Source organism: Mirounga angustirostris, unplaced genomic scaffold (genome assembly GCF_029215605.1).
Source record: "Mirounga angustirostris isolate CCGP_5_RB_7025 unplaced genomic scaffold, mMirAng1.0.hap1 SCAF_3, whole genome shotgun sequence".
NCBI classification, from domain to species: domain Eukaryota; kingdom Metazoa; phylum Chordata; class Mammalia; order Carnivora; family Phocidae; genus Mirounga; species Mirounga angustirostris.
The window spans coordinates 85,692,991-85,716,824 of record NW_026991711.1 but is presented as its reverse complement, the minus strand read 5'-3'; the positions used below and the strand labels follow the sequence as shown (position 1 = coordinate 85,716,824).

Here is a 23,834-nt window from a genome sequence, read left to right as displayed (position 1 = left end):
TAATTGGGAAGTGTTCCTTCCTCTTCTGTTTTCAGAAAATATTGTATAGAATTAGTGTTCTTTAAATATTTGGTAGAATTCTCCAATGAGATTATATTGGACTAGAGATTTTTTAGGGGTAGAACTTAACTATGAATTCAGTTTCTTTAGTAGTTATAGGCCTTTCAAAATATCTATTTCATATTGTATGAGTTATGGTAATTTTTACTTTTTGAAGAATTGACCCATTTCATCAAATTGTCAAATTTATATAGAGAGAGTTGTTTGCAATATTTTTATTATCTTTTGATGTCTGCCAGGTCTTTAATGACATCTCCTGTCATTCCTTATATGAGTAATTTGTGTCTTTTCTTGCTAGAGGTTTGTCAATTTTATTGAACTTTTCATCAATTTTTGTGGTATTTTGTTATGGTAGCCCAAGCAGACTTATATACATGCTTCTTTAGCTCTATCCCACAAATTTTGATATGTTGTATATTTATTTTCTTTCAGCTCAATGTGTTTCTAAATTTCTATTGAGATTTCTATTTTTTTTTTTAAGATTTTATTTATTCGACAGAGAGAGACACAGCGAGAGAGGGAACACAAGCAGGGGGAGTGGGAGAGGGAGAAGCAGGCTTCCCGCAGACCAGGGAGCCCAATGGGGCTTGATCCCAGGACCCTGGGATCATGACCTGAGCCGAAGGCAGATGCTTAATGACTGAGCCACCCAGGCACCCCGAGATTTCTATTTTACCCATAACTTATTTAGGTGTCTCTTAGTTTCCAAGTGTTTGGGGACTTTTCTGTTATCTTTATGTTCTTTTATTTCTGTTCTTTTGATACTATTATAGTCAGAGAACACATAATATAGGATTTTAATCTTTGAGGTATGTTTTATGATTCAAGATACAGTTTAGCTTGGTGTATGTTCCATGGGTGCTTGAAAAAATGTGTATTCTATTTTTGCTGGTTGAAAGTTTTGGTAAATTTTGATTAGATCCTTTTGGTTGATGGTTTTGTTATGTTCTATTCCTTGCTGGTTTTGTCTCTTGTCTATCTATTGTTGAGAGATGGTGTTGAAGTCCCAACGTCAAAAATAAGGATTTATCTATTTCTTTTTAAAATTCTATCAATTTTGCTCCACATATTTTGTAGCTCTGTTGTTTGACGAAGATGCATTTAGGATTCCTATGTCTTTTTGGTGGATTGACCCTTTTATCATTATGTTACATCACTCTCTCTCTCTGCTAATTTTCTTTGCTCTGATGTTTACTTTATCTGGCTAATATAGTCACTCATGCTTTCTTTTGATTAATATTTGTGTGGTATATCTTTTTATATCCTTTTAACACCAACCTCCCTATACCATTATAATTGGAGTGAATTACTGATTGGCAGCATAAAGTTGGGTTATCTTTTATCCCCTCTGAATTTAGAATATGTACATTTAATATAATTATTAGCCTTTTAGGGTTTAAGTCTGCTGTTTTAATTTTTGCTTTCTGTTCTCTGTTTTTCATGTCTGTTTTCTTTTTATTTTTTTCCTTGTGGGTTACTTCTTCTTTATAATTTTATCTGTAGCATTTTTATTATTTATTATTGAAGTACAGTTGACATGCAATGTTATACTAGTGATTCAATAATTCTGTACATTACTCAGTGCTCATCACAATGAATGTAGTCACCATCTGTCACCATACAACACTATTACAGCATTACTGACTATATTCCTTATGCTGTATTTTCATCTTCATGACTTATTTATTTTATAACTGGGAGTTTGTACCTCTTAACCTCCTTCACTTATTTCACCCATCCCCCCATCCACCTTTCCTTCGGCAACCACCAGTTCTCAGTATTTGAGTCTGTTTGTTTTTCAGATTCCACTTATAGTGAAATCATATGGTATTTGTCTTTGTCTGACTTATTTCACTTAGCATAATGTCCTCTAAGTCTATTCATGTTGTCACAAATGGCAAGATCTCATTATTTTCTATGGCTGAGTAGTATTCCTGTGTGTGTGTGTGTGTGTGTGTGTGTATCAATCACTTCTTTTTTATCCATTCATCTACTGATGGACACTTGGGTTGCTTTCATATCTTGGCTATTGTAAATTATACTGCAATAAACATAGAGATGCATCTATCTTTTGAATTAATGTTTTCATTTTCTTTGGGTAAATACCCAGGAGTAGAAGTACTGGATCATATGAGAGTTGTTTTATTAATTTTCTGAGGAAGCCTCATACTGTTTTCCATAGTGGCTACAATCAACTTGCATTCCCACCAACTGTGCATGAGAGTTCCCTTTTCTTCACATCTATAGTATTTTTAAGTAAATATTTTGGATAGATATTTTTGTGGTATCTCTATGTATTAAATTATATATACATAACTAATCAGAGCCTACAGTTATCCACACTTTACCAGATTGAGTAAAGTATAGAAATCTTCTCCCTTTAAGTTCTTAAGTTCAAATTTGTATTATAATTGTTCTACATATTTCCTCTACACACATTTAGGACCACATACAACAGTGTTATAATTTTGGCTCAACTTTCAAACATAATTTAGAACATTCAAAAGGAGAATGCAAATGTATTATATTTACCCATTTTTTGATTCTTTTTTTTAAAGACTTTATTTAGTTATTTGAGAGAGAGAGAGAGAGAGTGCACAGGTGGGGGAGTGGGGGGCAGACAGAGAGGAAGCACAGACTCCCCACTGTGCAGGAAGCCCAATGTGGGGCTCCATCCCAGGACTCTGAGATCATGACCTGAGCCGAAGGCAGGCGCTCAACCAACTGAGCCACCCAGGTGCCCCTAAGAGGTGTTTTTTTGTGTGTGTGTGTATTTTTTTTTTATTCTTTTATTTGATTCTTTTCTTTTCTTTTTCCCACTCTAATGTTGTAGGAGCCCTTCTTTCAACATTTCCGTTCTGTTCAGAAAACTCCCTTTAGCCATTTCTTTCAGGTGGGCTATTGGTAATAAATTTTCTTAGTTCCTTTTTCTGAGAATGTCTTGATTTCCCCTTAATTCTGAAGGATATTTTCTCTGGATGTATAATTTTGGTTTTTTATATTTCAGCACTTGAAATATATTGTGCTACTTCCTCCCTAGTTTGTAATGATAAATATGCTGTCATTTGAATTGTTTTCTCTTATAGTATAGGTAAGGTATAATTGCTCCCTTGCTACTTTCAATATATTTTTGTTTGTCTTTACTTTTTAGAAATTTGACTATGATGCATTCTGGAGTAAATTTCTTTGGGTTTATCCTGTCTGGAAATCTCTAAGCTTTTTGAATCTTGTTTTTTGCCATATTTGGAAAAATTTCCGTCATTATTTATTTAAATGAGTTTTCAATCTCATTCTTTTTCTTTTTTTCTTTTGGGGTCCAATGATATGAGTATTTGATCATTTGCTATAATCTTGTATGTCTCTGAGACTCTGTTCATTTTTTTTGAGTCTATTTTTTCTCTATCATTCTAGTTGGGTAATTACTATTGTTTTACCTTCAAGTTTACTGATTCTTTTCTCTGTTCCCTCCATTCTGCTGTGAGCCCGTCCATTGATTTTATTATTTGGGATATTATTTTTTAGTTCTTTAATTTCTTTTGGGTTCTTCTTTGTTTTTTTTAATTTAATTTAATTTTATTATGTTAATCATCATACATTACATCATTAGTTTTTTGTTTTTTTTGTTTGTTTTATGTTTTTTAAAGATTTTTATTTATTTATTTGAGAGAGAGAGAATGAGAGAGAGAACACATGAAAGGGGGGAGGGTCAGAGGGAGAAGCAGACTCCCTGCTCAGCAGGGAGCCCGATATGGGACTCGATCCTGGGACTCCAGGATCATGACCTGAGCCGAAGGCAGTCGCTTAACCAACTGAGCCACCCAGGCGCCCACATCATTAGTTTTTGATGTAGTGTTCCATGATTCAGTGTTTGCATATAACACCCAGTGCTCCATGCAGAACGTGCCCTCTTTAATACCCATCACCAGGCTAACTCATCGCCCCACCCCCCCATGCCTCTAGAACCCTCAGTTTGTTTCTCAGAGTCCATACTCTCATGGTTCATCTCCCCCTCCGATTTCCCCCCTTCAATTTTCCCTTCCTGCTATCTTCTTCTTCTTCTTCTTTTTTTTTTTTTTTTTTTACATATAATGTATTATTTGTTTCAGAGGTACAGGTCTGTGATTCAACAGTCTTACACAATTCACAGCAATCACCATAGCACATACACTCCCCAATGTCTATCATCCAACCACCCGATCCCTCCTTCCACCCACACTCCAGCAACCCTCCGTTTGTTTCCTGAGATTAAGAATTCCTCATATCAGTGAGGTCATATGATACATGTCTTTCTCTGATTGACTTATTTCGCTCAGCATAATACCCTCCAGTTCCATCTATGTCATTGCAAATGGCAAGATTTCATTCCTTTTGATAGCTGCATAATATTCCATTGTAAATATACACCACATCTTCTTTTTCTATTCATCTGTCAAAGGACATCTTGGCTCTTTCCATAGTTTGGCTATTGTGGACATTGCTGCTATAAACATCGGGTGCACGTACCCCTTCGGATCCCTACATTTGTGTCTTTGGGGTAAATACCCAGTAGTGCAATTGCTGGGTCATATGGCAGCTCTATTTTAAACTTTTTGAGGAACCTCCATACTGTTTTCCAGAGTAGCTGCACCAGTTTGCATTCCCACCAACAGTGTAGCAGGGTTCCCCTTTTTCCACATCCCTGCCAACATCTGTCGTTTCCTGACTTGTTAATTTTAGCCATTCTGACTGGTGTGAGGTGGTATCTCATTGAGGTTTTGATTTGGATTTCCCTGATGCCGAGGGATGTTGAGCACTTTTTCATGTGTCTGTTGGCCATTTGGATGTCTTCTTTGGAAAAATGTCTGTTTATGTCTTCTGCCCGTTTCTTGATTGGATCATTTGTTCTTTGGGTGTTGAGTTTCATAAGTTCTTTATAGATTTTGGATACTGGCCCTTTATCTGATATGTCATTTGCAAATATCTTCTCCCATTCTTTTGGTTTTGTTGACTGTATCCTTTGCTGTACAAAAGCTTTTTACCTTGATGAAGTCCCAATAATTCATTTTTTGCCCTTGCTTCCCTTGCCTTTGGTGATGTTCCTAGGAAGAAGGTGCTGTGGCTGAGGTCGAAGAGGTTGCTGCCTGTGTTCTCCTCAAGGATTTTGATGGATTCCTGTCTCACATTGAGGTCTTTCAACCATTTTGAGTCTATTTTTGTGTGTGCTGTAAGGAAGTGGTCCAGTTTCATTCTTCTGCCTGTGGCTTTCCAATATTCCCAACACCATTTGTTGAACAGACTGTCTTTTTCATTGGACATTCTTTCCTGCTTTGTTGAAGATGAGTTGACCATTGAGTTGAGGGTCCATTTCTGGGCTCTCTATTCTGTTCCATTGATCTGTGTGTCTGTTTTTGTGCCAGTACCATACTGTCTTGATGATGACAGCTTTGTCATAGAGCTTGAAGTCCAGAATTGTGATGCTGCCAGCTTTGCTTTTCTTTTTCAACATTCCTCTGGCTACTTGGGGTCTTTTCTGGTTCCATGTAAATTTTAGGATTATTTGTTCCATTTCTTTGAAAAAAGTTGCTGATATTTTGATAGGGATTGCATTGAATGTGTAGATTGCTCTAGGTAGCATTGATATCTTCACAATATTTGTTCTTCCAATCCATGATCATGGAACGTTTTCCCATTTCTTTGTGTCTTCCTCAGTTTCTTTCATGAGTATTTTATAGTTTTCTGAGTACAGATTCTTTGCCTCTTTGGTTAGATTTATTCCTAGGTATCTTATGGTTTTGGGTGCAATTGCAAATGGGATCGACTCCTTCATTTCTCTTTCTTCTGTCTTGTTGTTGGTGTATAGGAATGCCACTGATTTCTGTATATTGATTTTTATATCCTGCCACTTGACTGAATTCCTGTATGAGTTCTAGCAGTTTTGGGGTGGAGTCTTTGGGGTTTTCCACATAAAGTATCATATCATCTACAAAGAGTGAGAGTTTGACTTCTTCTTTGCCGATTTGGATGCCTTTTATTTCTTTTTGTTTTCTGATTGCTGTGGCTAGGACTTCTAATACTATGTTGAATAGCAATGGTGATGGTGGATATCCCTGCCACATTCCTGACCTTAGAGGGAAAGCTCTCAGGTTTTCCCCATTGAGAATGATATTCGCTGTAGGTTTTTCAGAGATGGCTTTTATGATATTGAGGTATGTACCCTCTATCCCTATATTCTGAAGAGTTTTGATCAAGAAAGTATGTTGTACTTTGTCAAATGCTTTTTCTGCATCTATTGAGAGGATCATATGATTCTTGTTCTTTCTTTTGTTAATGTATTGTATCACATTGATTGATTTGTGGATGTTGAACCAACCTTGAAACCCAGGGATAAATCCCACTTTGTTCTGGTGAATAATCCTTTTAATGTACTGTTGGATCCTATTGGCTAGTATTTTGGTGAGAATTTTTGCATCCATGTTCATCAGGGGTATTGGTCTGTAATTCTCCTTTTTGATGGGGTCTTTGTCTGGTTTTGGGATCAAGGTAATGGTGGCCTCATAAAACGAGTTTGGAAGTTTTCTTTCCATTTCTATTTTTTGGAACAGTTTCAGAAGAATAAGTAATAATTCTTCTTTAAACATTTGGTAGAATTCCCCCTAGGAAGCCATTTGGCCCTGGGCTTTTGTTTGTTGGGAGATTTTTGATGACTGCTTCAATTTCCTTAGTGGTTACAGGTCTGTTCAGGTTTTCTATTTCTTCCTTGTTCAGTTTTGGTAGTTGATACAACTCTAGGAATGCATCCATTTCTTCCAGATTATCTAATTTGGTGGCATATAGTTGCTCATAATATGTTCTTATAATTGTTTGTATTTCTTTGGTGTTGGTTGTGATCTCTCTTCTTTCATTCATGACTTTGTTGTTTTGGGTCATTTCTCTTCTCTTTTTGATAAGTCAGGCCAGGGGTTTATCAATCTTGTTAATTCTTTCAAAGAACGAGCTCCTAGTTTTGTTGATCTGTTCTATTCTTTTGGTTTCTATTTCATTGATTTCTGCTCAATCTTTATTATTTCTCCTCTCCTGCTGGGTTTAGGCTTTATTTGCTGTTCTTTCTCCAGCTCCTTTAGGTGTAGGGTTAGGTTGTGTATTTGAGACCTTTCTTGTTTCTTGAGAAAGGCTTGTATTGCTATATACTTTCCTCTTAGGACTGCCTTTGCTGCATCCCAAAGATGTTGAATAGTTGTGTTTTCATTTTCATTGGTTTCCATGAATCTTTTAATTCTTCTTTAATTTCCTGGTTGACCCATTCATTCTTTAGTAGGATGCTCTTTAGCTTCCATGTATTTGAGTTCTTTCTGACTTTCTTCTTGTGATTGAATTCTAGTTTCAAAGCATTGTGGTCTGAAAATATGCAGGGAATGATCCCAAACTTTTGGTACTGGTTGAGACCTGATTTGTGACCTAGGATGTGATCTATTCCGGAGAATGTTCCATGGGCACTAGAGAAGAATGTGTATTCTGTTGCTTTGGGATGGAATGTTCTGAAGAGTTCTGTGAAGTCCATTTGGTCCAGTGTGTCATTTAAAGTCTTTATTTCCTTGTTGATCTTTTGCTTAGATGATCTGTCCATTTCAGTGAGGGGGGTGTTAAAGTCCCCTACTATTATTGTGTTGTTGTCGATGTGTTTCTTTGCTTTTGTTATTAATTGGTTTATATATTGGGCTACTCCCTTGTTAAGAGCATAGATATTTACAATTTTTAGATCTTCTTGTTGGATAAACCCTTTAAGTAGGATATAGTGTGCTTCCTCATCTCTTATTACAGTCTTTGGTTAAAATCTAATTTGTCTGATATAAGGATTGCCACCCCAGCTTTCTTTTGGTGCCCATTAGCATGGTAAACGGTTTTCCACCCCTTTACTTTCAATCTGGGGGTGTCTTTGGGTCTAAAATGAGTCTCTTGCAATAGCATATCAATGGGTCTTGTTTTTTAATCCAATCTGATAGCCTGTGTCTTTTGATTGGGGCATTTAGCCCATTTACATTCAGGGTAACTATTGAAAGATGAATTTAGTGCCATTGTATTGCCTGTAAGGTGACTGTTACTGTATATTGTCTGTGTTCCTTTCTGGTCTATGTTGCTTTTAGGGTCTCTCTTTGCTTAGAGGACCCCTTTCAATATTTCTTGTAGGGATGGTTTTGTGTTTGCAAATTTCTTTAGTTTTTATTTGTCCTGGAAGCTTTTTATCTCTCCTTCTATTTTCAATGACAGCCTAGCTGGATATAGGATTCTTGGCTGCATATTTTTCTCATTTAGTGCTCTGAATATATCCTGCCAGTCCTTTCTGGCCTGCCAGGTCTCTGTGGATAAGTCTGTTGCGAATGTAATGTTTCTACCATTGTAGGTTACAGATCTCCAGGTCAGAGCTGCTTTTAGGATTTTCTCTTTGTCTCTGAGACTCGTAAGTGTTATTATTAGATGTTGGGGTGTTGACCTATTTTTATTGATTTTGAGGGGGTTTCTCTGGGCCTCCTGGATTTTGATGCCTGTTTCTTTCCCCAAATTACGGAAGTTCTCTGCTATAATTTGCTCCATTATACCTTCTGCCCCTCTCTCTCTTTCTTCTTCTTCTGGGATCCAAATTATTCTAATATTGTTTCATCTTATGGTATCGCTTATCTCTCGAATTCTGCCCTTGTGATCCAGTAGTTGTTTATCTCTCTTTTTCTCAGCTTCTTTATTTTCCATCATTTGGTCTTCTATATCTCTAATTCTCTCTTCTGCCTCATTTATCCTAGCCTTTAGAGCCTCCTTTTTTGATTGCACCTCATTAATAGCCTTTTGGATTTTGACTTGTTTAGAATTTAGTTCTTTTATTTCTCCAGAAAGGGTTTCTCTAATATCTTCCATGCTTTTTTCAAGCCCAGTTAATATCTTTAAAATTATCATTCTGAACTCTTGTTCCGACATCTGACTAATGTCCGTATTGATTAGGTGCCTGACAGTCGGTACTGCCTTTTGTTCTTTTTTTGGAGGTGATTTTTTCCATCTTGTCATTTTGTCCAGAGGAGAATAGATGAATGAGAGAACAAAATGGTAACAGGATAACAACATCACCAGAAAATATACACTAAACAAATCAGAAGAGACCTTCCAGAATGTGGTCGCTTTTCTGTTTTCAGAGAGTTGCTGCTATTCTTTTCTTCTATCTCCTGTTGAGTTCATAGGTTTTCAGAATGGTTTGATCCCTATCTAGCTGAATTCCTGGGACCACATGAAATTTAGGTCTCCTACTCCTCTGCCATCTTGCTCCTCCCCCACACCTGGGTTCTTCTTTGTGTATTTTATTTCTCTGCTGAAACTTTTCCTGTTTTTATTTGTTTCAAGCATGTTTATAATTATTTATTGAAGCATTGTAATGATGACTACTTTAAAATCTTTGTAAGGTAATTTGATTATCTCCATCATCTCAGTTTTGTTTCTATTGCTATCTCTTTTTATTCGGGCTGACATTTTATTGGTTTTTGTTATGACAAGTGATTTCCAACTGAAACCTGGAAATTTTTGGATTGGTACTCTGGCCCTTCACTAGACCTTTTTTGATACTACCATGGTTGGGAGTGTAGGAATGACTCATTACTATTCCCCATATGGCCTCCATTGAGGCCAAGGGTATTGGTCTCCTTACCATTGGGCAGTGGTAAAAGTCATGACTCTCCACTAGTCTGCCTCTGATTCCACCCTTGGAGAGCGGCAAGGGCACCTCTTTTCTGTCAGTGGAGAGTGGAAGTCCAGACTCCCACTCAGTGTTGTGAGACCTTATTGCTCAGGGCAATGAAAGTCAGACTCAGCCTTCTCTGATTCTTTGATGGGAGTTAGGTTAAAGTCCAGGCTCTCCACTGGACCTTGCTAGTCTGAGTGCAGTAGAACCACAGTTTTTCTGTGGTGTTTGGCTAGGGTTGTGTGGTTTTTGTCTAAAAGTTATCTGTGTTGCTGGACAACCCCTTTGCTGGTCTTTAATTAATTTCAAACTCCCAATAAAATTAAGCTTTTATTGGGAGTTTGAAAAATCTGTTCTTGTTTGTGGTTTTGGTAGTTATCTTCTTCTACCACAAGTCTGGGATATATGAGGCAAAAATAAAACCCAAGAGATGTAGCATTGTTTTCCCATGGGTCCCTCAGTCAGTAGCTCATCTTGTGTTTTCTCCTCATTGTTCAGTCTTCTAATGTTTGTCTTATATATAATGTCCAGGGCTTTTAGAGCTGAATTAGTATTATGACATTTCACTTATGTCATTGGCAGTCCTTCATTTCTTTATATAGATCCAGGTTTTGTATCATATTTCTTCTATCTGAAGAACTTCCTTCTACATTTCTTTTAGAGCAGGTACACTGGAAATTGATTTTTTTCACTTTGTTTGATGAACATATTTTTATTTCTCCTTAATTTTATTTTATGTATTTTTTAAAAAAATATGGAACACTTCACAAATTTGCTTGCCATCCTTGTGCAGGGGCCATGCTAATCTCTGTGTCATTCCAACTTTGGTGTATGTACTGCCAAAGCAAGCAATCTTCACAATTTTAAAAAGGTGTTTTATTGAATATGTAATTGATTTTTTGTTCCTTTCGGCTCTTTACATATGTCATTGTTATTGTCTTCAGGCTTGCGTAGTTTCTGATGAAAGTCTTCTGTGATTCTTATATTTGTTTCTCTATATATAGTGTCTTCTCCTTCCTTGTGGCTGCCTTAAAGATTTTATCTTTATCTTTGGTTTTCAAGAGTTTGAATATAATATGTTTATATATTTTTTAAGGAGTGGGTGTATTTATTCTGTTTGGTACTCTTTGAGGGTTTGGGTCTGTGGTTTGATGTATGTCATTAATTTTTGGCCATTATCTGTTCAAATATGTTTTTCTGCCCTGTTTCTCTTCTTTCCTTCTGGGATTTCACATGCATGTATGTTAGACTGTTTTATATTATCCAACAGCTTTTAGGTATTCTGTTTTTTTTTCTCTATTTTTTCTTTTTGTGTTTTAGTTTACATAATTTATATTGGCCTATCTTTCAGCTTAGTGATTATTTCCTCAGCTGTATTGATTTTATTTTTGAGGCCATTAAAGCATTCTTTTAAAAAAATATTATTATTATTTTTAAAGATTTTATTTATTTATTTTTCAGAGAGAGAGAGAGCACAAGCAGGGGGAGTGGCAGACAGAGGGAGAAGCAGGCTCCCCACTGAGCAAGGAGCCCCTTGTGGGGCTTTATCCCAGAACCCTGAGATCGAGCCAAAAGCAGACGCTTAACTGACTGAGCCACCTAGGCATCCCCCATTAAAGTATTTTCAACTCTTTTATCATACTTTTCATTTTTAGCATTCCCACTGACTTCTTCCTCATAATTTTTATGTCTCTGTTGAAGTTCCCCACCTGATCATGCATGCTGAATACTCTTTCCACTTTTTAAAACATGTTAATTATAGTTATTTTAAATTTCCTGATAGTTTCAACATTCGTGTTATATTGAAATCTGTTCTTGTTGATCATATTTTTTTTCTTTTCTTCCCACTTCTCTTACTTATATGTATGTCTTATGCTTTTTATTTTTAATATGACATCTTTTGTAGGACAGTGGAAACTAATGTAACTAGTATTATTGCCTGGAAACGCGTATGTTTCCCCTCATTTTCCTGAGTCATTAGTGTGGAAATTTGGGTCAATCTAAGTTGAGCTGTGTTTGGGTTTTCTTGTTGCTGTGGTCACTCTCAGTGCAATAGGGGCTTTAAATTCTTGTAGTGTTATCTTGGTTTTAGAGTGAGGTTGTCACATTAGTCCATGCTCAACATTTAGCAATTCATTAAAAATTTTGAATAGTGTCCATTGTCTGCTGCAAATAAACAGGTGCTTGTGTCCTATCTCTCCTTAGAGGTATCTGCTATTATTTAGGTTTTGGGTTAGTCGTTTTGTTCTGCAATCTCAGATATCTTATTCACTCAAGAAAAATTGTGATTTCAGAAGTTATTCAGAATTTTTTGTTGTAAGGTGTAAAAAACTTTCCAGTTTTTTACAAACCAATCAGAAGCTTAAAATCTCATGAAGGCCATTTTGAGTCTTTGATTTCTCATTTATGGCCTGCCCAATCTCATTCAAATTATGTAACTTCTATGAGTCATAGTTTTCTGATCCATTAAAGACAAATAGTAATACTTACCTCATAGGTTGTTGTTTAGGATTAAGTTAAAGATAAAAAATATTTATGGCACAGTGCCTGTCATGAATCAGTACATTTTAAATCTCCTCTGCTTTCTGTCACCTAATGAAATAGATTAAGGATGTTTTACAAGTGGAAATGCTTTTAAATGACATTTGAGTCAACCCAAAGTACAAACAACAGAGCCTCATTTGCTTGTTTTAATCAGGGAATGAACATCATTCTTACAAATTTGGAGAGAATTTTTCAGAAGACTGAAATCTGCAGTTGGAGTTGGAAGTAAATGGTTGCTTTCCTTCCCATCCCCCTTTGATTCTTTCTGTAGAATCTCCTGAAAGATTGTCTTTGCTGGTGAACATGCGGTCTACTGAGATAGCTCTTCTCTTTCAAGCAGCTCTGAAGGGTCCTAGGATTTCTTTCTTTGAACTGAAGTTCTGTCTCTTCTGGCTTCCACTCTTGGTCCTGATGCTAGTTCTAAATCCTTATTGCCATTGTATCTTCATTTATGTGAAAATAGCTCTTATATCCTCTCTGAGTCTTTTTGCCTTCAGGAGAAACCTCCCAGTTTTTAACTTTTATTCATATGACAACATGTCCTGACTCACAGTCACATGCCACCAAATTTCTTCTGCTCAGATCCCTCTACAGGTGGACTCTATGAACTCAGCCTCATACTCCAGGGGAGGGCTAACCCAAGCTGAGTTGACCAAGATTGTACCTCTATTGTTCTAGGCACTAACTACTGTGCAGCCAAAGTTTGTGCTAACCTTTGCAGAGTCAATATTTCTTCTGACTCCTTGAGTAAAGACCCAAAGTGTCAAACATGCCACTGTATATTGTATCTTACCCCTCTTTTACTCAAGCAGTTGGATTTTAGCCCAAGGACATCTCATATTTATCTTTGTTGACTGCTATCCTAATTGGATTTAGCCTATTTCTCCAGCATATCACAGTCATTTTGGGTATTCATCCTGACCATCACATGCTTTCTTCCCTATGGCTTCTTTACATCTGTGAACCTGATGAGATTAACTGACCCATCCATCCTCTGGTATAGGCCAGATCCAGAGGACTTGGACAGGCAGCTTGGGTTCCTTCAACCACTCACTGTACTGGCCCCTTCAAGGCTTCAGGGAAGCCTGCCACACCCCCACTCTTTGCTAGCCTGCCAGGCTCATGGACATAACCAGCACTTTTGGTTCATGCTCTTGACAGTTACTTGCCTTGTGCTCCTTGTTAATGCTCCTTGGGTTTTTCTATCTGCTTCTCCCCAGCAACTCCTAGCATAATTTTTCTTGTTGTTTTCCTCCAGTTGTCCACTCCCACAGTGGTGGTAGAGAGACTTGGTTAAAGGGGGCCTGCCACTGGGACTGTCCCTCAGTTATCTCATGACTCCCTGCACCAGTCCAGCTAACTTTGAGTTCATCTGTCCTTCAGAGTTCCAAGTTCTAGTCTAGTAGTTCCTCTTTTTAATGTATGGCTACTACCTACCCCCTCGGTCCTTGCATACCCTAAACTCCAACCCTGGTTCACGTGTCACTTCATCCCTCACATATTTCTTGAAAGTAGCTTTCACATGACTTTATACAAGCCAGTGATGATTCATTGCTTAAGAGGACAACATAAAGAATGGGTTCTGAAGACATTTGTCAGAAACCTCCCCCAGGCATTCTGTGTGGGTTATCTATTATAAATGTGACTTGGGCAGGTCCTAGGTCTCCTGACTCATTGTAGGCTTTCCTTCTACCCTTTTACTTCTGAAATCATTTTCCAGGAATGACAAGACAGAAGTATAATAGGAACTGGGGAATCTTACTTTCTTCATTTCATCCATCAATTTTATGTCATCAGCCCAACTTTAGTTCTGGCTTTCCTGAACTTCTTGCTGTGAAAAGTACTATTTCCCCGGTGCACCTACCCTTATAGTTTAGACATTTGAGCTTGTTTCATACCTGCCTGGCTTGAGGTTATCTTTTTCCCTTTTATTGTGTGAGGACCATTCCTTGTATCTGAGCAAGATAGAACAAAACTGGAATTAGTAAATTAGTATAAGAATTTTCTAACAAGGGAAAGAGAACTGAGATCAGTTTCCTATAGAAAAGGCTAAAGCATATTAATTTATTTTACAACTAAGAGGGAGAGAGGGGGAAGAAAGGTCTCTGAAGTAACTGGGGAGGTGGTCAGAGAACATAGGGCAGAGGAGGGTTAGGAGATTGTCAAGGTGAAACTTCTTTCTCTAACATTCAGTGCTCTGCTGGGGTCCTTTATTACTGGCTCCATTTGACTTCTTCTCCTTAAATTGTGCGTGTGTCTGAAACCAGAGCACCCTTCTTTCAGTTCATTTAGGAGAAATGCGCAGGTGGAAGCTATAATAGTGCACTTTAAAGCTATTCAGAATTATTTATAGAACACCATCTATCTGCCAGGCCCTTGTAAAGTTCTGGGGGTTGTGGAGATGAGTAACATAGTCCCTTCTTCAAGAAGCTTGGGGTCCTGTAGGGACAGTGAGCCAACAGACACAACCTAGCAATTGTGTGATGTGGTAAGGGGTCTGATGTGGCAAAGTGTAGTGGGAGCAGGAGAGGGTCATCTGGGATGGGTCAGGGAGTTTTCCATGCACAGTGAGCAAGCCTGAGATAAGATCATCATGCCAAGTGGCAAGAGAAACTGGATCCTTGCATTGACCTACAGACCATTCTTCAGGGACACATGTCTCCCCTGAAGCCCCTTCCCCAGCCTCTGTCTTCTCATCTCCACCCAACATACACTTCCTCTCTTTCCATATTTAATTTCTCAACAGAAGCCCTTTATCTGGTGATCCAGCAATCTCAGATCTCCCCACTGGCAAGTGTGGAAGGAGATGCGGGCAAAGGGGCTTCACACCGCTGGCAGAGTATAAGTTCACATACTATCTGGTGAAGCCTGCATCCCACCCATAGGTCTTTGCCCCGGAGAAGCAACAGTGAGGGCCCTAGGTGGCATAGGACTGTTCTTTGCAACATTACTGCATGGCTCTGAACACCAGCAATAAAGATATGGATAAATGGGGGCAAGTGCATACAATAGGATCTTGCAGAGAAGTTAAAATAGATGTGCACGTACCCACCTCAGCAGGTCTTATAATCATCCTGTGGAGAAAAGGAGCATGTTCCGGAGAGATTTAGACAGTGTGATACCAGTTATATACAGATGAAAACCCAACAAAATGGTACTTTAAAATGTTTCTGGATGAATAAATATGTAGTATAAACATCAAAACATGCATGACAATAACAAATAGTAAGTTCCTGATAAACTTTGGGGAGGGAGGAAGAAGCGGGAGATTGAAGACAGGTCTGCAGGAGACTTTGAATGCGTCTATAATGTCTGATTTCTTAAAATTAAAAAAAAGTCTCCACTCCACACATCACTAGCTACTGACCTTTCTCTCTCCTCCCCTTTATAGCTGAATTTCTCCAAAGAATAGTCTAGACATTCTGCCTCCTTGTTCTCAAATCTCACACATTCCTTGATCTACCCTCATCTGGTGTCTGACCCCCACAAGACATGGGAACAGCTGTTGCCAAGACCCCAGTGACCTCCAGGTCACTTAATCTGACAGGGAGTAGCAAAACATTGCACACACATGCACACACACACACACACACTGTTTGAAGCATAGAAAGCCAGTGAATGTGTCATCCAGTTTTAGCAAATCTTAACATTGTTGCTTATCTGCTTCAGACTTTTTTCTAAGACCTTCCCTCCCCCTCCCTCAGCCCCATTTAATGGGTTTCCCTCTGCAAGCTCCTGAGTCTGGTGCTTCTCCTTCATCCCACCCTACCTTTGCTTGGGCTGTGGAGGCTGCAGGGTGGCACAGCCACCCCAAGATGTGGTTCCATCCAGGCCCTGCCACTGACCAGCCATGTGACCTGGACAGGTTCTAAATAGTCTGTGCCTCAGTTTCCTCATCCCAGGTTTATTGGGGATTAAAAGACCTAACACATGTGAAACTCATGGAACAGAGAAGACCATGGAGGTGAGCATGCATCGTGACACACTGAGGGTCTGTGCACTCTCTTTCTGGCTACTGAGTGGGCATCTGGGGGTGCACACATCCATCCTCCCTCTTCCAGCATGTCCCATCCTGAGGGCAGAGATGGGCTTCCAAAACTCAAACCTGCCTAGGTCATCACTCCAGCTTAATATACTGCAGTCTTCTCTCCACTGTTTCCAGAATAAATGGCCAGCTGCCAGGTCACTGGCCTAGCGCACCTCATCCACACCACCCCCATTCATCTGCTATTTTTCACCAAAACTCCTCTCCCTCCAGGGCCTTTGGATGCACTGTTCCATTCTCTTCACCTGAAAGTCTTTCTTCATCTCCACCTTGTTGCTTTGTTAGGCTTGAGCCCTTTCAGACCCACCAAGTGGGAGTCTATTTGTGTGATGTGTTTTGTTCACAGTGTTTTCACAGTATGTAATGTTGCAGTTGTTCATTTATTCAACAGTAAGTTTCTGAGCACTTATTGTGTGCCAGGAACTGTGCATGATGCTGGGGCATGGCAGGAAACATAGAGGCCTAGGCCCCATGCCAAGGAGCCTTCAGTCCCTTAAGAAGCAACACTAAGCAGACATCTGGGAGGCCAGCAGAAGAGAGATGCACACATCACAGGAGTATGCAACGGGGGGCTGACCTAACCAGGAGCATCTTAAAGCCTTCTCTAAAATAATCTGAGGAATGAGTTATAGCTACCTAGAAAGAAGGGGGAAAGAAAAGTCCAGGCAGAGGGAACAGCATGTTCAAAAGCTGTGAAGTAGGAAAGAACATGAGGTTTTTGAAGAATTTTGATTTAAAGGACAAGTCAGGGAGACAACGGCCTGAGGGATGCTGGAAGGAGAGAGCATCACAGAGGAAAGGAGGCCTAAGAATCTCCACTGAAGCAGGAAGCCAAGAGAATCATGCTGGTGATCCCTGCTTCAGACATAGGTTTCAGGAAAGCAATGGGAGTGGCTGTGTGAGGGCTTGCTGTCCACTAGGGAGGGAGGCCCTCCCTTTCCTTTTGCTATCTGTCCTCTATGTGTGGCCTCTAATCTCATGCATGTTGCCTCATGATCGTAAGATGGCTGCTGCTCTAGCCCAACTGAAGAAAAATATGGGAAGAATTCAGATGTCTATTGACAGATAAATGGAAAGAATTAATTAATATTGATATTAATTAAATACAAAGAATACATATATAGATATTAATTAATAGTAATTAAATATAAAGAATAGCTATATACACAATGGAATACTACTCAGCCATCAAAAAGAATGCAATCTTGTCATTTGCAATGACATGGATGGAACTGGAGGATATTATGCTAAGTGAAGTAAATCAGTCAGAGAAAGACATGTATCATATGATTTCACTCATATGTGGAATTTAAGAAACAAAACACATGAACATAAAGGAAGGAAAGGAAAAATAAACTGGAAAGAGAGGGAGGCAAACCACAAAAGATGCTGAACTCTAGGAAACAAACTGAGGTTGCTGGAGAGGAGGTGGGGGGGGAGGGCTAATTTGGTGATGGGCATTAAAGAGGCACTTTATGTCATGAGCAGTGGGTCCACTCCAAAAGCAACTGATGAATCACTAAAAGAAACTAACAACTGCACTACTGGGTATTTACACCAAAGACACAGATGTAGTGAAAAGCAGGGCCACCTGCACGCCAATGTTCATGGCAGCAATGTCCACAATAGCCAAACTGTGGAAAGAGCAGAGATGCCCTTCAACAGATGAATGGATAAAGAAGATGGGGTCCATATATACAATGGAATATTACTTAGCCATCAGAAAGGATGAATATCCAACTTTTCCATCAACATGGATGGGACTGGAGGAGATTATGCTAAGTGAAATAAGTCAAGGAGAGAAAGTCAATTATCATATGGTTTCACTTATTTGTGGAACATAAGGCATAGCATGGAGGACACTAGGAGAAAGAAGGGAAAAATGAAGGGGGAGGGAAATCGGAGGGAGAGATGAACCATGAGAGACTCTGGACTCCAGGAACCAAACTGAGGGTTACAGAAGTGAGGGGGCAGAAGGATGGGGTAACCGAGTGATGAGTTTTATGATGAGAACTGGGCGTTATACACAACTAATACATCATTGGATGCAACATCAAAAGCTAATATACTATATGTTGGCTAATGGAACATAAAAAAAAAAAGGGGGAGGCTGCTGCTCCTCCAGGCTTTGCCTGTGAGTTCCAGAAAGGAAGAGAGAGGAAGAAGGATAGAGGCTTTTTCATAGGGAGGTTTTACTGTCATTGGTGCTGTTGTTTAATTGAGGAACGTTGCCTACCTCTGGGAATTCTATCTACTTCTTACTGGCTACCAAGACAGCATCATCTCTATGGGCTGGGATGTTATTTTTAGTTAGGTACATTACTACCTCTAAAAAGACGTTTTTTTTTTTTAGGATGAATTGTCTGCCCCAGAGGAAGTAAGCTGAGAACAGATATCGGGTCTCTCAGAGTTCTAGGTGGTCTTTGAGAGAAGGGTCAGAGCCACTCTTTGGAATTAGAGTCTCCAGTCCTGGCCCATTTAAAGAGAGAGCTCCCATCACTGGCACATGGATTCCAATGAGTAGGAACATTCCTGAGACTGCTCATCATTATTCTCTTTGCTGCACAAGAATTCTGGGGCAGTCATACACCTGAAGAGTTCAAGTTAAAGCTTTTTTTGCTTAAAATATATTTATTCTTTATATTTTTTTTAAAGTTTATTTATTTTTGAGTAATCTCTAAACCCAACGTGGGGCTCAAACTCATGATCCTGAGATCAAGAGTCAAATGCTCCTCTGACTGAGCCAGCCAGGTGCTTCCCCCCACCCCCAAATAGTTACTCTTTTTAGAAATCATCAAACCAACCTGACCAAACTGTGTCAGGCAAAAAGTGGATCATGACCATTGACAGGTGGGCCATTAATCTCCGACAATGAGAACCTGGTCAGGGGTGAGCCTTCCACCAGCAGAACCTGCTTGCTTTTCAGAAGGGCAGGGCTGTATAAATTGCCCAAGGTTGGAGCTATTGTGGGCAGTGGCTCCATGAGGGAGGGGAGCATCTTCCCATCCTCAGACAGAGGGGTGTGCACTGAGCTGGGCAGTGGGAAGCGTAGGGTGCTCACTCACAGAGGAGGGCCCCTTTCTCTTTTCTTATCCACACACATGAAGAAAATGAAAAGACAGCTTGCCTGAGGACACAAACCCAGCTTCAATTTAAGAACATAGTGCAGGCAAGGAGTCACCCCTGAAGTACCCTTTCTGTCCCTTCTTATCATAGCTGAAGTGGCCCTCTCTCAGGGAGCCCTCCTGGACTGCTGGGGCCCACATGGTTCTCTTTTTTCCCAGCCATCACCTGAGCTTCTATTTGTGCCCAAACAGGGATGAATGTCTCTACTTTAATAAGACTGTTGAAAACAAATGAAACCAGCCCATTTTTCCTTTTCTCAAGGCAGAGCAATTGGTATGGTGCCAGCAGGCTGAGGGAGGGGTGCTTCTGCTCTGAACACCAATGGATATGCCTACAAGCTTAACTACAGCCTGCCTTGCCTAAATGCTTTTGGTGAATGCACTGGGGAAAGCACTGGGGACAGTGCTTCCTTCTTCCTCCAGGGCCTTTGCAGATTGTATTCGTTAGGTTCTCCAGAGAAACAGAACTAATAGGATGTGTGTTTATTTACTTATTTAGTAATTATAAGAATTGACACATGTGGTTATGGGGCCAAGAAGTCCTGCAACCTGCCCTCTGCAAGTTGGAGAACCAGGGAGATGGTGGTATAATTCTGTCCAAGTCTGGAGGCCTGAGGACTGGGGGACGGATGGTTTCAGTCCTGGTCTGCATCCAAGTACCTGAGACCCAGGAGTACTGATGTGTGAGGCAGGAGAAGATGGATGTCTCAGCTCAAGCAGAGAGAAAACAAGTTTGCCCTTCACTTTTTTGTTCCCTTCAGGCCCTAACAGAGTGGAGGATGTCTACTCACACTGGAGAGGCCATCTGTTCAGTCCACCAATTCAAATGCTAATCTTTTCTGGAAACCCTGTCACAGAAGTAATGTTTTAGCAGCATCTGGGCATCCCTTAGTTCTGTTACATTGACATGTAAAATAACAGCGACACAGATGGTGGTCCTGGGGGTGCTGACACTGGGGCAAGTGGGCCCAATTTCACTAGTCCCTGGACATGATACTTCCCTCCCAGATAGAAAAGTGGCTGAGCAGCAGAGGCTGCTAGCCTATGGTTGAGGGAAAGTGCCTAAAGGGTGGGAGACACCCCCAGCTCCCTAGGGCAGCCCTATGGGTGGAGCCCTGGCCCTCATCTCCCTCGATTCCCTGGTCCCATCCTTTCCCTCTCATCTGGTCCTCTCCCTTGTTTGGTCCAGGTTATGAATCCTGGCCACCCGTCAAGTGCCTGGGGAGCCTGGCAAGATGAATGGACCCCAGAGCTGCAGATGCCCTGACATGGGTGTTTTTTCCAAGTCCTCATGAAGACTTCAGTGCTCAGCCAGTTGTTTCATTAACTCACGTGCAGTGTCCTGCATCCACACGCATGTCTGGTTTGGATGGCCACCACATCTGCCAAGTAGCAGTGATGTGGAGGTCCCCCTTCTCCACCTTCTGTTAACCCCTCTCCCCCCACCCTCTATCTCCTTTTCTCCATCTTCTTCCATCCACTTAGGAGCAGTTATTAAGAACTTCTTGCATGGCAGCCACTGTTTAAGACGCTGGGGATGGGGCTGTGAGTAAAGCAGTACAGCTGCTAAAGCCATGGAGCATGTATCCTGGTAGAGTGAGATTGACAGGAACAAATAAATGAATAAAGGTGAAATACAGCAGATGGGGATGGTGCTATAAGAAAAGAAAGCATGGAAGAATACAGTCATGAGGCTGGTGTTATTTTGGACGAACTGGGCAGGAAAAAGTGGTCAGAAGGTGTTGATAGAGGCTTGGGGACTGGGGGAGGGGGTGCTCCATATGGCTGTGGGGAAAAGCACTCCTGGCAGAGGAACAGCATGTACACAGGTTCTGAGGCAGGACCAGGCATGGCAGCAGCACCTGCTCATTCTATTTCTTTTACTTCTGTTCTCATTGCAGTGTCTGGAGGCTGGGCTTTCTCTTAGGGCCTTGTGGAGCAGCTCTGAGCATGGGATGAGCAAGGATGGGTGTTCAGTTTTGTGGATCACCCTGGTTGCAGTGTGGAGAATGGATTCCAGGGATGGGTAAAGCAATCTTGGGAGAGAAGGCTGTAGAGGGGCTGGTGGGCAGCCGGGAGGTGCTGATTCGAAAGGTTCATGTTTAGGAGGCAAAGAGATGGGGTGACTCCATGTTCCTGATCAAGTTTGCTGATTGAGACTCACATGATTTTGAACTACCTGTGGGATGCCCAGATAAAGCTGCCAAAGAGGCTGGTGGAGGTCTGGGTCTGAGGCCAGAGAGTTCATTCTGAAAGTGAGTAAGGACATGGAGTGGGGTGTAGATGTGATTGCTTGGAGTGAGTACAGTAGGTGAGGCTCCCAGAGACCTGCCTTGAAGTCTGAAGGGTATTATTGGAAACAGTCGTTCGGTGAGTTAACTAATCCAAAAACAAATTCATCCATCCATCCATCCATCCTTCCATCTATCTACCCATCCATCTAACCATTTATCCATCTATCCACATTTTCTCAAAATTAAGCATTAAGAATTGCTTGTCCATCCTGAGGAACTATTTCCTTCTCTGTAACTGACACTTGTTCCCCTTTTCTCTTTGGCCACTAGAAAGATCAGAAACACCATATATTATGTGGTTAGTTATGCCCTATATAGATGAATTTCAGTTCTATTTTCTCTGGCTTTGGCTTCACAATAAATACACAGTATATACATGTTTATACATATATATATATTTTTTCCTTAATCCTAATTGTTCAATCTAAATGTACCAGTTTAAAGTATGAATTTTCTATGAGTAATCTTTAATGTTGTGTTTAATGATAAATATTTTAAAATAAAAAATTTATACAGTTTAGAGAATCTCCATTTGGAGTGGACAAGATTTGGCCAGGTACTAAGCAACATGCTAATTTTTAATGAGGAAATTTAGAGTTTAGTGGTTAATCCAGAGAGGGACTGGGGAGGAGCAGAAAAAAAAGAAACAAATATGTTGATGGACATGATGGGTAGGGGCCAAAATAAAAGATTGCACTTTCCAATGTTGTTTGTATGAACCTCACATGACTATATTACTATTAGCAGCAATCACACTTATAATTAAAATAATAATTATATTTATAAAATATTATCCTTGATTTAAAGTATGTCCTAGACTTATAAGGCCTTTTCAAGTTAAAGTGATTTCATACTTATTTTCTTATATTTTTCTGTCCACTCAGGGTGCCTGTATCTTTGTTACAATAATTCAAAATTCACTTTTGGTGGTGCTGGTGGGGGTAAGTAAATTCTTCTGATGTATGGGATTAGGAAGCAGCATTTGATAGTGTTGTAGGTTTAAATCCAAAGTTGCTTTAATCTCCCTGTGTCTTTGGGGGGTATAACTTGTTGCAACAGTGCAAGGTTGTTGGGCTCATGTAATAGCAGACACAAGACATGACCTGTAAATTCATGCAACAACTATTTCCTGGGTGCTTTTGCCATGTCCAGGTACTGTGCTGGGCTCTGGGAATGTGCACTGAATCTCAGTGAATCCCCTTTCTCATCTGTGAAATACACTAATATCCTTTATGCTCAGGCGACCTCTTAGATCTGGAGTTCTCAAAAGGCTCCTGGAGTGCTGTTTAGAAGCAAAGTTACAGAATATAAACCTCTAGGGGTGGGCTTAGGAGTTCACATTGAAAAGTTCAGTATGAGCCACTGAAGAAGGGTTGGAGCCAGGAATCATTTCCTGCCTCTCACATATCCTAATCGATTAGTAAGAGGATGCAGGAGAGTTTTTATAAACAAGTCTGGTGGGCAAAGATGTGGAGACCCAGTTCTCTTAACTTGTCCTTGGGTCCTGAAGAATGTAAGATGAGAAAGAAAGGGATCATGTCCTTAAGGAATTCCATCTGTAGGAGTGACTGACAGGAGGCAGTGGGGGTAGGTGTGTGGGTGTCGATGGAGGCAGAGCAGGCAGGGTTTCAGGATGTGTCATCCACATGAGGCACCTCTCAAAACAAAGACTGTGTTATGGTTCTGAGAAGATAGAGGCACTTCTCCTTATTCCTCTTGTAAGTATAGCTAAAAACCTGGGTATTATGTGTAAAACAAATATAAGAAGGTTCTGAAGGTGGAGAGAAGGCAGACTGATAGGGTCCTTGAAGGCCAACATGATGGTGAGTTCCTGGGTTTTCTTTTTTCTTCATATGTCCTGGAGTGGGGGCTGGGTGCTGGAGAAACTAGCAGCCCAGAAATACCAATGGATACAGACAAAAAACTCCAAGAAAAGCCTACTCTTCTAGGTAAAGGACCAGAAATGAGCAACCTAGCAAGAAAGAAAACTTTTAGACATTAACTCTCTATCCCAGTGAAACAGCACAGAAAAAAACTATCCCCCCTCTCCCCAGCAGAGACCACATGGGGAG

General features: G+C 40.2%; 1 pseudogene; it reads right to left on the bottom strand.

Moving 5' to 3' along the window:
* Window positions 1–10,502: 10,502 nt before the first annotated feature.
* On the bottom strand, window positions 10,503–10,602 carry LOC123840002 (U6 spliceosomal RNA; annotated as a pseudogene).
* Window positions 10,603–23,834: the final 13,232 nt, after the last annotated feature.